At 48.3% G+C, this 12,323-nt stretch overlaps 1 protein-coding gene across 44 annotated transcripts in view; it reads left to right on the top strand.

The window, feature by feature from the left end:
- Positions 1-12,323, top strand: part of SORBS1 (sorbin and SH3 domain containing 1) — a 268,843-nt gene that overhangs the window by 54,994 nt on the left and 201,526 nt on the right. Inside the window, exon 1 of one of the 44 annotated variants that reach the window (XM_077351039.1) lies at positions 9,698-9,845. The exons of the other annotated variants lie outside the window; for them this stretch is intronic. The gene's annotated coding sequence lies outside the window, so the exon portion shown is untranslated. Of the gene's footprint in view, positions 1-9,697; positions 9,846-12,323 lie in introns of those variants that run through there. 44 annotated transcript variants of the gene reach the window in all.

Genomic DNA, 12,323 nt, shown 5'->3' with positions numbered 1-12,323 from the left:
ACTCAAATTTATTTATTTATTTATCATACTTCTATACCGCCCTCCCCGGAGGCTCAGAACAGGCATGGGTGAATTTAATTCAGACGACCATCAGGTATACTACTGTGGGCAAGAATCTCGCAGAAGAAATGGAGTAGCCTTCATAATCAATAAAAGAGTAGGAAAAGCAGTCTTGGGATACAATCCCCAAAATGACAGAATGATCTCAGTTCGAATCCAAGGCAAACCATTCAACATCACAGTAATCCAGGTCTATGCCCCAACCACTGCTGCTGAAGAGGATGAAGTTGACCAGTTCTATGAAGCCCTACAACACCTTCTAGAAGGAATGCCAAAAAATGATATGCTTATCATCATGGGGGGTTGGAATGCTAAATTAGGAAGCCAAAAGATAACCGGGATAACAGGCAAGTTTGGCCTTGGAGTACAAAATGAAGCAGGGCACAGGCTGGTAGAATTTTGTCAAGAGAATACAATGGTCATAGCAAACACTCTTTTCCAACAACCCAAGAGACGACTCTACACATGGACATCACCAGACGGTCAACACAGAAATCAAATTGACTCTGACTCTGCAGCCAAAGATGGAGAAGTTCTATACAGTCAGTAAAAACATGACCAGGAACCGATTGTGGTTCAGATCATCAGCTTCTTGTTGCAAAATTTAGGCTCAAATTGAAGAAAGTAGGGAAAAGCACTAGGCCACTCAGGTATGAACTAAATCATATCCCTGACGAATATACAGTAGAGGTGACAAATAGATTTAAGGAATTAGATCTGATAGACAGAGTGCCTGAGGAACTATGGACAGAGGTTCGCAACATTGTACAAGAGGTAGCAACTAAAACCATCCCAAAGAAAAATAAATGCAAGAAAACAAAATGGCTGTCTGAGGAAGCTTTACAAATAGCTGAGGAGAGAAGGGAAGTGAAAGGCAAGGGAGAAAGAGAAAGACACACCCAACTGAATGCAGAATTCCAGAGAATAGCTAGAACAGATAAGAATGCCTTCTTAAATGAACAGTGCAAACAAATAGAAGAAAACAATAGAATGGGGAGGACCAGAGATCTCTTCAAGAAAATTGGAGATATGAAGAGAACGTTTCATGCAAAGATGGGTATGATAAAGGACCAAAATGGTAGGGACCTAACAGAAGCAGAAGAGATTTAAAAAAGGTGGCAAAATTATACAGAAGAACTATACAAAAGCGAGTTTAACATCCCTGATAACCACAATGGGGTAGTTACTGACCTGAAGCCAGACATCCTGGAATGTGAAGTCAAATTGTGGGGAGAGGAATGGGAAAGCGACTGTAAGCCGCTTTGAGCCTCCTTTGGGTAGGGAAAAGCGGCATATAAGAACCAACTCTTCTTCTTCTTCTTCAAATGGGCCTTAGAAAGTCTGAGCAACAATAAAGCTAGTGGAGGTGACAGCATTCCAGTTGAACTATTCAAAATCTTGAAAGACGATGCAGTAAAAGCGTTACACTCAATATGCCAGCAAATTTGGAAAACTCAGCAGTGGTCCCAGGATTGGAAAAGGTCAGTTTACATTCCAATCCCAAAGAAGGGTAATGCCAAAGAATGTTCAAACTACCGCACCATTGCACTCATTTCTCATGCTAGTAAAGTTATGCTCAAAAGCTAGGCTCCAGCAATATGTGGACCGAGAACTTCCAGAAGTACAGGCAGGATTTCAAAGAGGCAGGGGAACTATAGATCAAATTGCCAAAATATGTGGGATCATGGAGAGAGCTAGGGAGTTCCAGAAGAACATCTACTTCTGCTTCATTGACTATGCTAAAGCCTTTGATTGTGTGGAGCACAACAAATTGTGACAAGTTCTTTTTTTTATTTTGGATATATTTTTATTTTATTTGATAAAAGAAACAATATAACAAAATATCAGAATAATTTGCAGCTGCATCTAAGATACGTGACACCCATAGCTTCCTCTAATTAATAATATATTATTATACCTCTAGCTACCTTTCTTTAGGTAGTTGAAAAAATGGCTCCATTGTTCTTCAAATACTTTCGTTGACCTTTGATTAATCAAGCAGGTAAGTCTGGCCATTTTAGCAAGTTCAGATAGTTTATCGAGCCATTGCGCAATAGAGGGGGCCTCCATCGATTTCCAATTTTTTGCCCAAATCAGTCTTGTTGCAGTGGAAGCGTGGAAGAATAAGTTCCATGCAGTGTGTGGCAGCTCCTCCGGATGCATACATGGATGACGGCTTTAACGGAAAGCCAACCTTGAATATTTCCTGCAGTATCATTTGAATTTTAGCCCAATAGCTTTTTGCAGACTCACAATTCCACCACAAATGAAAGAAGGAACCAACACTGTTATTACACTTCCAGCATTTGTTATTGTACCCTTTAGATATTATGGCTATAACTTTAGGCCTGATGTACCATCTGTAGGATGTTTTGTACCAATTTTCCTGAAATATAGAATAGAATCATAGAATTATAGAGTTGGAAGGGGCCATACAGGCCATCTAGTCCAACCCCCTGTTCAAAGCATCCTAAAGCATCCAAGAAAAGTGTGTATCCAACCTTTGCTTGAAGACTGCCAGTGAGGGAGAGTTCACCACCTCCTTAGGCAGCCTATTCCATTGCTGAACTACTCTGACTGTGAAAAAATTTTTCTTGATATCTAGCCTATATCGTTGTACTTGTAGCCATTACTATGTGTCCTTTCCTCTGCAGCCAACGGGAACAGCATCCTGCCCTCCTCCAAATGACAACCTTTCAAATACTTAAAGAGGGCTATCATGTCCCCTCTCAACCTCCTTTTCTTCAGGCTGAACATTCCCAAGTCCCTTCATATGGCTTGGTCCCTTGGCCCCAGATCATTCTCATCGCTCTCCTCTTTACCCTTTCAATTTTATCTACGTCCTTCTTGAAGTGAGGCTTCCAGAACTGCACACAGTACTCCAGGTGTGGTCTGACCAGTGCCGTATGGCAATGGTCCCCAACCCGCGGCCCGCAGCCCGGTGCTGGGCCACGAAGGCCTTGGCGCCGGGCCGCGGCTCCCTCCCCCCCCCGCAGTAAAAAACTTCCCAGGCCGCAAGCTTGCGGCCCTGGAAGCTTCTTACTGCGGGAGGGGGGGGAGAGGGAATCAGGGCCGCGCATGCGCACATGGCGAAATCGCACATGCGCGGCACTTTCACACATGCGCGATTTCGGCCACGCTTGTGCGGCATGTGTGGGTGGGCAGTTGCCCTGCCGGTCCCCAGCCTCAAAAAGGTTGGGGACCACTGCTGTATGGGACTATGACATCTTGTGATTTTGATGTGATGCCCCTGTTGATACAGCCCCAAATGGCATTCGCCTTTTTTACCGCTGCATCACACTGCCTCCTCATGTTTAGTTTACAATCCACCCCAACGTCTCGTTCACACACAGTGTTACCTAGAAGTGTATCCCCCATCCAGTAGGCATGCTTTTCATTTTTCTGACCCAGATGCAGAACTTTACACTTATCTTTATTATCTTGTTCTCATTTGCCCATTTTTCCATTGTGTTCAGAATATCTGGCTATATGTTTGTTTAGGGATTTTACACCACGCTCTTTCCCAATCCTCCATGGTAATGACTGTTCCAAAGTTTTGCATCCATTTTACCATGCAACCTTTGACTTATTCCTCTTCAGTGTCAAGTTTCAAGAGGAGTTTACATATTTGTCCTTGCATATGGGGTTTGTTCAAAATAAGAATATTTTCAAACCCAGAGAGGGAAGCAGTCAAATCTGGTCGTTCGACAACGTCTGTTGAAATAGTTGATTATATTCCAGCCAGCATATATCTACAAGTTCATTTTTCAATGTTTGTAGGCTCTTAAATTCTCCTGTTCTTGCTAAAAGATCCTTATAATTTAAACAAGATATTCTCTTTTGTTGCGGCCTTGATAAATAAGCCTCTACAGGTGATTTCAATAGACTGGTAGATGAGCATAGTCTTTTTTCATATTCATGCCATACTTTCAGTAGAGCTTTTGTCCAGGAATTTAGATTATATTTTTTCTTAGCTTTTGTTTTCTGTGGTGGCCAGAGAATGTTATGAAAACCACAATCCAGATTAACCTTTTCAAGCACCAAGTCTCTGGCCATTGGGTCAACTATAAGCTCTGCTAAAGCTGTGAGGGTTGCTGCATGCAGGTAAAGTTTGAAGTTGGGAAGCGCTAATCCTCCTCTTTTTTTTTCATCTTGCAGAACTTTGAAGGCTATTCTAGGTCTCTTATAGCCCAAAATAAATTTATTTATTGCCGACTGCCATTTATGGAGTCATTAATTGCCAGTGGTAATACCTGAAACAAAAAGTTAAGTTTTGGCAAAACAGACATTTTGACAGCTGCCATCCTTGCTGACCATGAAAATTTTAAGTTATTCCATATCTTAAAATCTTGTTGAATAGAAAGCCAAAGTTTGTCATAGTTATATTCACACAATTTGCCAGGGTTAACACCAATTTGGACTCTTAGATATTTGACCAATTTGGGATTGATCTCGCAATCTAGATTATGTTTGAGAATAGATACAGTCAAGTCAGGTACACCAATATTCACCTTGTAACCAGAGTATTTACCAAAATTAGATAATACATCAAACAAAAGTTCCAAAGACCTTAATGGGTTAGATAATACACAAACAACATCATCTGCATAGCTTTTGATCTTGAATTCCTCTCCTTCAACTTTAAGACCAGGTAGCTGTCATTGTTCCTAATTTCATAAGCTAACCTTTCTCAGACCAGGTTGAACAACAGAGGAGACAAAGGACATCCTTGCCTGATACCCTTACCAATCTAAATGATATCGTTAGTTAGCATACTATTGCTATTAGTTAGCAAAAAATCCTGTTTTGCCTCTTGACCACAATATATATGTTTAATTAAATCAAGAAAGGTGTCTCCACATTTCAAATGGGATAGAGTAAAAAAAAGGAATTTCCCCTGGACATTGCTTTTTCTGCGTCTAAAAATACAAATGCCGTTTTCGTTTCTTTGGACCGTGCCACTTCCATCGCGTTGAGGACGAATCTGATGTTATTTTTTATATACCTTTTGGGGATCAAACCCGGTTTGATCTGAATGTATAATTTCCCCAATACATTTATTCGATCTTTTGGTTATTACCTTTGCAAAAATTTTATAATCTGCATTCAGAAGGGAAATCGGCCTGTAAGAGTGCGGGGATAGTGGATCTCCCACCTCCTTGTATATTAGGGATATGGAGGCTTGCTGCCAGTGGCAAGTTCTTAAAGAGATGGGAATACCAGAGCATCTTATCTGTCTCTTGAGAAACCTATATGGAGGTCAAGAAGCAACAGTGAGAACCAGGCATGGAATCACTGATTGGCTCAAAATTGAGAAAGGAGTTTGGCAAGGCTGTATACTGTCGCCTTGCCTATTTAACTTGTATGCGGAGCACATCATGAGAAAGACGGGGTTAGATGAGTCACAAATTGGGATCAACAACCTCAGATATGTAGATGATACCACTCTAATGGCAGAAAGCGAAGAGGAACTAAAGAGACTTTTGATGCGGGTGAAGGAGGAGAGTGCAAAAGTTGGCTTGAAACTCAACATCAAAAAAAACTAAGATCATGGCATCCGGCCCTCTCAATTCCTGGCAAATAGTTGGGGAAGAAATGGAGGTAGTAACAGATTTTATTTTCCTGGGCTCCAAGATCAATGCAGATGGGGACTGCAGCAAAGAAATTAAAAGATGCTTGCTCCTGGGGAGGAAAGCTATGGCAACTCTAGACAGCATCCTAAAAAGCAGAGACATCACCCTGCCAACAAAAGTGCGTCTAGTCAAGGCTATGGTATTCCCAGTTGCAATGTATGGCTGTGACCATAAGGAAGGCCGAGCATCAAAGAATTGAGGCTTTTGAACTCTGGTGCTGGAGAAGACTCTTGCGAGTCCCTTGGACTGCAAGGCGAACAAACCGGTCAGTCCTAGAGGAGATCAGCCCGGACTGCTCCTTAGAAGGCCAGATCCTGAAGATGAAACTCAAATACTTTGGCCACCTCATGAGAAGGAAGGACTCCCTGGAGAAGAGCCTTATGCTGTCATGATGGTAAGTTAGTCTGAGGAAGAGTGCTTGCACTCGAAAGCTCATGCCTTGAATAAATCTTTGTTGTTCTTAAAGGTGCTACTGGACTCTGATTTTGTTTTGTTGTGCTGCTTCAGACCAACATGGCTACCCACTTGAATCGCTCTGTCAACGAGTTATTGATCCACTTGACATAATTAGAACCCATACTGCATTTTGCCAACTTGTCAACAAGAATATCATGTGGAACCTTATCAAAAGCTTTACTGAAATCCAGATATACTATGTCCTCAGCATTCCTCTGATCCAACAAGGTAGTTACTTTCTTGGAAAAAGACAAGGTTGGTCTGACAAGACTTGTTCTTGCGAAACGCATGCTGGGTCTGAGAAATCACAGCTCTGTGTTCCAGCTGCTCAAGGACCGACTCTTTGATTTGTTCCAAAATTTTACCAGCTAAAGATGTTAAGCTGACAGGTAGATCGTTACCCGGATCCTCCTTTGTCCCTTTTTTGAAGAGGGGGACAACATTTGTCTGCCTCCAATCCTCTGGCACCTCACCTGTTCTCCAAGAAGTGTCAAAAATAATGCACAGAAGCTCAAAGATGACATCTGCAAGTTCTTTTAGTACCCTTGGATGCAATTAATCTGGCCCAGAAGACTTTGTTTCATTTAAAGAAACTTCCTAGGCAGGCCATTGTTATGCTCTCCCACATTAGAATTGTTAGCCTTTGTCTGTTTAGCAAGTCAACCGCTGTGTTTCAGAGAAACGGTTAATGTTTATTGACACTATCTGCTAGTGGGAACAGGCAAGTGTGGCTCATGTGATTTGTTTATTGTTGTGCAAAAGGGTTTAACCAGCCATTGTCTGCTACTAATAACAGAAGTGAAGGATTTCTGCTTCCTCCGTTTGTTCTTCTCTTCTTTGGGCAGTGAGTGAGATCCATGCTAGACCCCAAACAGGTAACAGCCAGGACTGTAGAGCTCCGTAGATGCGCCATAGGAAGCAATGTATTTTCTTGTTTTATTTCCAAGTTTCCCGTATCCTGCTAGCCAAGCAAAATAGTCTATTTATACTATAATACTGCCTTTTCTAGTCCATCATTTATACATTAACGCTGCTAACATTACTTTTACACAAAATATCCAACCAGAATCCCTATATTGGACATCAGTTTAAAGATCTCTTGATGAATCTCCCCAAGTTCTTGCCAAACACATTCTTGCCTAACTTGGGTAAGTGCAGCCCATCCTGTCCTAGCAGGCCTTCTTCTAGAAAACCGATCCCATGGTCCCAGAATGCAAATCCCACCTGCTGGCACCACCAACACAGCCAGCGGTTCACCTCCATTATCTCCAGCTCCTGGCTCATTTCCCCCGACAGGCAGGATCGAAGAGAAAACCACATGTGCCTCCATTCAGTTCTGCTTCCTCCCAAGACCTTCACAGTCAGCCTTAATACATCCAATTGACGGCTATGTCATTCGTTCCCACGTGGACAAACGGGTCGGGATCTATAGGTTTGATTAGTTCTGGCATCCTCTTTGTAATATCTGTATTCTTTGCCCCTGGCAAGCAACACACCTCTGGAACTAGGGGGCTCCGGCCTAGCCACATGCCGTTCCAGTAGAGAGCAACTGATGACCAACACTTTCCTTTTCCTTCAAAGGCCATTTCCTCTCGTCCCAAAGCCCTCTTCACTATATCTTTGGATTTGTTTTGGTTCTTCCGCTCCCCTCAATGCTGCTTCCATCTCCTCTGCAAGGGTTTGAAAGGTGTTGTTGCACTCCAATGGCTCAGAATGTCGTCTCATTTGATGTCTTTGGTGTGTTGCATCAGTGAAGGCAGGCTCCATCACAAAGTCAATATCTCAATTGTCCTTTGGACTGTTCTTCTTCACATGCAGGTTTGCACTGCTCCTATTAATGAAATCCTCTCCTTGCTTGATTTCATGCAGTTTTTTAATCCTCTCCTGCAGGCCCCTAATCTTCTCCTCTAAAAGCCCTACCAATTTACACTTTGGACAAGTGTAGTCCATCCTGTCTTCAGGGAAAAAAAAAATGGCACACTCCTTGGAGGTGACTGGATGTGGGCCTTGAGTATCCATGTCTTCCAAGAGCAGATTCCTTGACTCTAGAATTTTTATCTTCAAGATAAAGGAGCTAGGGTGATTCCCAGACAAATCCCCAGGCAAAGAGCCACTGGACAAGAACCCATTGGCTCTTGCCCTTCGGTTCGTGCCAAGACTTATGCCTCTGACAAGGAAGAGCCTTTAGCTCACAGGGTCACGTCCCAGCACAGGGCGGGGCTTGTAATCCCTCTGTTGCTCACCACCCCCAGCACATACTTCCTCAGTCAGGCATGGACAAAAGCTTAATACAACACTTAATACAACATACTCTAGCAGGCTACAAAACAACCATCCACGGACAAATGCTGTCCTCCCTCCCTCCTGTGCACACACAGAGCTGCCTCAGTTAGAGGAGACAGTTGCAACCAGTTTCCTTCTTTTTCCTCCTCCCTCCCTTTTCCTCCTCCTTCCTTCCCTTGTCCACCTTCCTAGCTTTCCCCTTCAGCGGACAGGGAGCTGGAGAAAAACTCCTTCTCACTTACAATGCTGTTGGGCCAGGTTTGCTGCTGGAGGGAAGACTCAGCCAAGCTCTGTGTGTCTCTTCTCTCCCTCCCCCAACATTTGAGGCCTACTGCACAGAGTTGTTGTGCAGATGAAACAGGATGGTGTGGCAGGGGCTCTTTGGCCACCTGTTTCATCTGCACAATAGCCATGTATGGTTCTGCACAACAACCCTGTACGGAAGGCCCCCAATGCTGCTTCTGCTTCAACCCAATGCTTCTGCCCTCTTTTAACCCAGAGTTCTCCTTGTGACTGCACATGTGACTTTTGATTGGCTGCCTGCTGCCATCTTTTTTGCACTGAATCCTGCTGTGGCCGGCCTGGCCTCGCTGCTGGAAGGAGGCCACACCACGACTACCTCTTCTAGGGGGTGAAGCAGCAATGGGGAGGCAAGAGGGCAGATCTGCCACAAGGGGACAGTGAACAACCAGGAGGGAGGAGGCTCAGTTTCATCCGAGGAGGAGGCTGCCTGGGGAGCTGTCAAAAGCTCCGGAGCCAGCCAGGACAGGGTTGCCAACACCTGGCAGGGAGATTCCAGGAGACTTGGGAGCAGAACCACAGAAGGGGATAGTGCCCCCAGGGCCACCTCCGGGCAAGCCCTTTTCTCCGGGGGAAGCGAGCTCTGTGGCCTGGAGATGAGCTGTCCTTCCTCGGTCCCCCGACGCTCGAGGCAGGGCCTCCACAGAGCCCACAGCCCCCCCCCCCAGCCGCCTTTTCACCTGGGCGCGCATCTCTCTAGGCTGGAGCCGGCAGCACCTTAGGGCGCCCCCCTCCCCCCCCCCCGGCGATGGGCCGCCCTTCCCGCCCGCCGCTCCGGGAGGCTGTGGCACTTCGCGGCCCTCAATGCCCGAGAGGAGAGGAGGGCGCCGAGTCCCACAGATCAAAGAAATCATAAAAGAATAATAATAAGAATACTAGTCGGGGAGCGCGGGGCAGGGCGGGGAGGGGCTTCCCGGCGCCCCCCTCCGAGGCCTCCTCCTCCTCCCGGGCCATTGGCCGGCCGCTCCCCGGGAAGGCGGCGCTCTGGGCACGGGCGGCGGGCGCTGCGGCGGCGGAGCGGAGGAGGCGCCCGGCAGCCGGGCGGGCGAGCGGCCAGGAGGCAGGCAGGCAGGCAGGGAGAGAGAGAGGCCGGCCGGCCGGTCGGCGCGCCAGGTGAGCGGCGGGGGCGGGGGCGAGGGGCGCCGAGGGCGGCGGAGGCGGGGGTGGGGGGCGCGGGGGGGGCGCGGGGCCAGGGGCGCTCCAAGGGGTTCGGGGCAGCGTCGGCCGGCGAGAGCCGCGGGGGCGGCTGGAGCAGCTTGGCAGGCGGGCAGGGGCCAGGCCCGCCGCCCTCGAGCCCAGCTGCTCCGGCCGCCCCCGCGGCGCGGGAACAAAGGCGGAGGCTCCGTCTGACTAATTGATGAGGCTGCCGGCGCGGCCGCGGGTCCCGTTTCCGCGAAGATGCCGCGTCGCCTCGAGGCTCGCCCGCCAGCTCCGCGGATCGGCCGCCCTGCAGGAGCGCGGGGGACCCTTCGCCGGCCGGCCCCGGGAGCGAATTGGGGCGGAGGGTGCGGCTCAAGTGGGCCCAGGCATCCCTCCCCGACCCCCGGGGGTCCCGCGCGGCACCTGAGGGAGACCCTCTCCTCCCCCCCCCCCCCGAGGCGCAGGAAGCGGCCGTCTGTGGGGCGGCTGGGCGGACGGGTGCCTTCTATTCTAGTGTTTAGGGGGTTTTCTGGGGGCCTTTTCTGATGTTGCCGCCCCGGCCCCTGCCCGGCACTGGTGGGCGACAGGTCAGGCAGTCCGTGCTCGGGGACCGTCTCCTGAGGAAGGCGCCGGAGCGGAGGTCTCTCGTTGGAGACCCGACAGGGCGGCCTTTCCTAGAGAAACCTGCTCAAATCTGAAGGCCCCGCCTCGGCTCTCCCACCCGTGGGGTTCAGGGTGTCCAGGTGGACTTGAGGAAGTTCCTCTGTGGTTGGCAGCCGTGACCACAAAAGGGAACCTCCATGTTCAGAGCTCGCCATCCTCTGGCTCTCTAGAGGCACCAGCAGGGGAAGGCCTCGACCTCGACGCCCTGTTGAATAGCTGGCTGGCCGCTGTGTGAGGCAGGAGGATGGACTAGATCAGGGGTGGCCAAGCTGTGGCTCTCCAGATGCCCTTGGACTACAATTACCATGAGCACCACGGGCTCATGGTAATTGTAGTCCATGGGCATCTAGAGAGTTACCGTTTGGCCACCCCTGGACTAGATGGACCCTCACTGGTCTGATCCAGCCGGGCTCTTCTGAGAGTCTCATTAGTACTTACTGTATGAAGCTGGCTGCCTCATTGGTTGCCATGGTTCATCCTTCTCCCTCCTTTGCAGTTTTTACCTTGTTTTTAAAGGGTTTTAAATATATTAACTGTGGCAATGGCCTGGAATTTGGGGAATATTTCTGGGCAGAAGACATCAGAAAACACCGATATTGAGCAGTAAATGTTGAAGCAGACCGGCTGCGTCCATCTGTCTCAAACTGCCACCGTTTGCCAAGGAAGAACATTTTAATGCCGCCAGTGCAAATGTTAAGAAGAAGCCTCATTGTGCCAGGTTTCCTTCCCATTCCCTGCTGGAATGCCTAAGATTGTATTTTTATGTTTCTTACATCTCTTTGGGATTGCCTTCCTTGTGGGAATATCAAAACCATATGTGTGTGGGATCCAGTGTGTGTGTGTGTGCAGAATGCTGTCCATTTGTGGTGACCCCAAGCAAGGGGCTTTTCAAGCAACTGAGAAGCATCGGTGGTCTGGCATTGCCACATTCTGCAGAGCTTTCCATGGTACTCCTCTTGAAAGTACCAACCCTGCGTCGCTTCCGAGATCTAGAGCAGTGGTCCCCAACCTGCGGGCCGTGGCCCGGTGCCGGGCCGCAAAGGCCATGGTGCCGGGCCGCGGCTCCCTCTCCCCGCCCCCCCGCAGTAAAAAACTTCCCAGGCCGCAAGCTTGCGGCCCGGGAAGCTTCTTACTGCGGGAGGGCGGGGAGAGGAAATCAGGGCCACACCGCGCATCGCGCATGCGCGAATGTGCCATGCGCGGCTGAAATCGTGCATGCATGGCACTTTTGCGCATGCGCGAAAGTGCCATGCATGCGTGATTTCGGCCGCGCATGACGCATTCGTGCACGCGCGGGCACGGCCCGCGGGCACGGCCCGCTGCCCTGCCGGTTCCCAGCCTCAGAAAGGTTGGGGACCACTGATCTAGAACATTCTGCCTCTCCTCCTCAACCCATGTTATCTCCAGTTATCTAAAAACAAACCTATAGCCAGCAATTTGTATTTCTCTAGTTCTGACAAGAGGATGGCCATGAAAATGTGCTCCTAGCTTGTTAATATGTAAGCCACATACTGGAAATTTGGCTCTCAAATCAAGGTGACTGAATCCTAGCAGCCAAGTTTAGGATGTGAAACTGCCCCCCCCCCGCCTGCCTGTGGAGGCAAGTTCCTATTCAGAAGGCAAGCCAAGTTGGAACTGACCACCGCGTCCCAGGCCAGGAATTTGGGAGTGACCCATTGGGCTAGTAGGGGCGGTTTAAGGAATAAAGATCGGCCCCTTGTCCATCCCCGAGGTTTATTATTGTTAGAACTGGGTTGCTTACCGCCGTGTTTTAAAAGGTTTTTAAGG

The sequence above is a fragment of the Paroedura picta genome, chromosome 8 (genome assembly GCF_049243985.1).
Source record: "Paroedura picta isolate Pp20150507F chromosome 8, Ppicta_v3.0, whole genome shotgun sequence".
Classification (NCBI taxonomy): Eukaryota; Metazoa; Chordata; class Lepidosauria; order Squamata; family Gekkonidae; genus Paroedura; species Paroedura picta.
The sequence above is the reverse complement of the archived record's forward strand: the minus strand, read 5'-3'. Positions and strand labels throughout refer to the sequence as shown.